Genomic DNA, 2,670 nt, shown 5'->3' with positions numbered 1-2,670 from the left:
TAATAAAATGAAATATCACAAGATTATTATTTACCCGTGGCTAATAGACAGCAAAGTCTGCATACACTTACCGGTAATACCTTTATCCCATATCTATACATCAAAACATCTTATCAACTTCTTGTCTTTTTCAAGGACAGAATTGTATTAAAAATAAACAATTGTGATAGAATGTGCCGGAGTAGGAGAGTGTGTGTGTGTGTGTTTGTGTGGGTGTATGAATCTCAACAATCACCTGGCTTCCCAAGGAGAAGACTGCACATTCCAAAAATGTTCCCAAATAAGGGACTGTGCAGAAATTTTGTAAATTTCTAATGCTATAGTTCTTGCCTCTTGCTTCTTGCCAATTATTTTAATTGTGTCACTATGATCTATTTCATAACTCAGTCTTAAAACTGTAATCTAAAATAGTCTCAGGGTGGAGTAAATACCATTGAAATTAATGGCATGCTTGTCTGGGACATAAGGTTTATAAAACCACCCTAACCCCATATAGTCCTGATGTAACAATATGAACTAAGCAACCAACACCATTAATCAACAAATTTGACATTTTAAGGTGTTTCTGTAATAATGTTGGAAAATTCTGAGCAATTATGATATGGATTTCAATGTGAAATGTACATCTTAAAAGCCTCTTCAGAAACAATTATTTAAGTTTATTTATGGGCACCTCATGCAGATAGAATCACTTTTATACAGCCAGTGACATTATTTTTAATTCAGTTCACACTGTAAAAACCTGCTTGCATATAGTAAGTATATATATTTCATTTTCTTCTATGGAGAAAGAATGTGTGAATTTCATAGACAAGTTGCTTAAATCCATTAGTTTTTACTGAAACTGTTCTGGCGAAACAGAAATTTTATTATTTTTATTTGTCAAGTACCTATTGGTAATATATGTTGATATAACACTGTTTATTTACATGAAATGGGTACTACTAAGAGGAAAACATTAGGACAGGGACGGTAGGCACACTGGTGCACTTATGCACACCCCTTACTCACCTCTTAGGAATCGGGTGAGGTCAACAGTGGACAGTCTAAGAGTAAGGTTTTGGGGGTTTAGTGACGAAACCACAGAGTCAGATAGTGAGTTCTAGGCATTAACCACTTGGTTGCTAAAGTCGTATTTCCTACAGACAAGTTTGGAGCGGTTTACTTTGAGTTTGTATCTGTTATGTCCGAAATGTGGTGTGGGTTCGAGACAGGTGAACTGCATTCAAGGATTGTCCCGGTAAAAGTTTTGTATGCTCGGGTTAGTAGTGTGATATTAAGAGAGAAGAAGAGGGGCGGATTGCCATTACCGCTGCTATCAGTGCGCTGCGCTTGCAGCTTTGGTGTGTGTGCATGTGCATCCCAGTGTTTTTGCTTCTGCGCATGTGCAGGAAGAAGAAATGCACTGAAATCTCATGGGGGGACGCATATGTGTGAGGGATTTTGGCGATTTTTTGCTTCTGCACAGAAGGAAAAAACCACAGAAATCTTGTCCTCTCATGATTTTGCTTCTGCACATACGCACAAAGCAAAAATATGCTGGTAGGCACATGCACACACACAAGAGAACTGAAGCTGCACATGCAGAACACCATATGCTACTGGTGCACCGTCCTCTATCGTACCGGTAGCAACCCACTAATGGAGAAGAAACTACATAAGATTAGGTTAACAACTCTTGAAGCCTTTTTGATGATGATGTTGCAGTGGGCTTTGGCACTTAGGTCATTTGATATGAGCATTCCAAGGTCTTTTAGAGTGAGGGTTGTCTGCAGGGTCTTGTCTATTCAGCTTGTATTTGGTGTTCTGATTCTTTTTGCCAATGTGTAGGACAGAACATTTGTTGGTTGAGATTTGGAGCTGCCAGATGTTTATCCATTCTGACCCAAAGTCAATGTGTTTTTTGGAGGGTAATTAAATGGAAAACACTAACAATGCTTATCAAATTATCTAAAGCTTTACGAGGAAATCGGTTGGTGTTTTTGGAAAAGTGATACACAGTTATATATACTGTTGTACACAATTATTGTTGATATACTGCTATATTGTTATACTGTACTGTTATATTGATATACTGTGATATATCAATATACTACAGTATATCAATATAACAGTATAACAATATAACAATATTGTAACAATACAATATTATATAAACAATATAATATTGCTAAAATAACAATATATCAATATCACAGTATATTGATATACTGCGATACACAATTATTGTTGTTTTTAAAGGCTGTATGCAATTACCAAATGTGCAAATCAGAGAGCTCAAGGGAACCCTCCCACAATTCCTTATGTTCCCTTTTTGCGCTGTGACTTAATTAATGTAATTGACAAAATTACCACGATCTACCGAAAAAGGATGCATAAAAAGGTGTCCCGCAACATGATGGACAGGAATTTTGAACAAACTTACGAAGCTCTAGATCAGTGTTTCCCAATCTTGGCAACTTGAAGAGATCTGGACTTCAACTCCCAGAATTCCCCAGCCAGCATTCGCTGGCTGGGGAATTCTGGGAGTTGAAGTCCATATTTCTTCAAGTTGCCACGGTTGGGAAACACTGCTCTAGACATTGCTGAATTACATGCTTCCCATCATCCCTAGGCAATCCTGGCTAGGGCTAAAGGAATAAAGAGTTCATGGATAGAACTTCGGATGTG

This window comes from Erythrolamprus reginae, chromosome 1, assembly GCF_031021105.1.
Source record: "Erythrolamprus reginae isolate rEryReg1 chromosome 1, rEryReg1.hap1, whole genome shotgun sequence".
NCBI classification, from domain to species: Eukaryota; Metazoa; Chordata; class Lepidosauria; order Squamata; family Dipsadidae; genus Erythrolamprus; species Erythrolamprus reginae.
The sequence above is the reverse complement of the archived record's forward strand: the minus strand, read 5'-3'. Positions refer to the sequence as shown.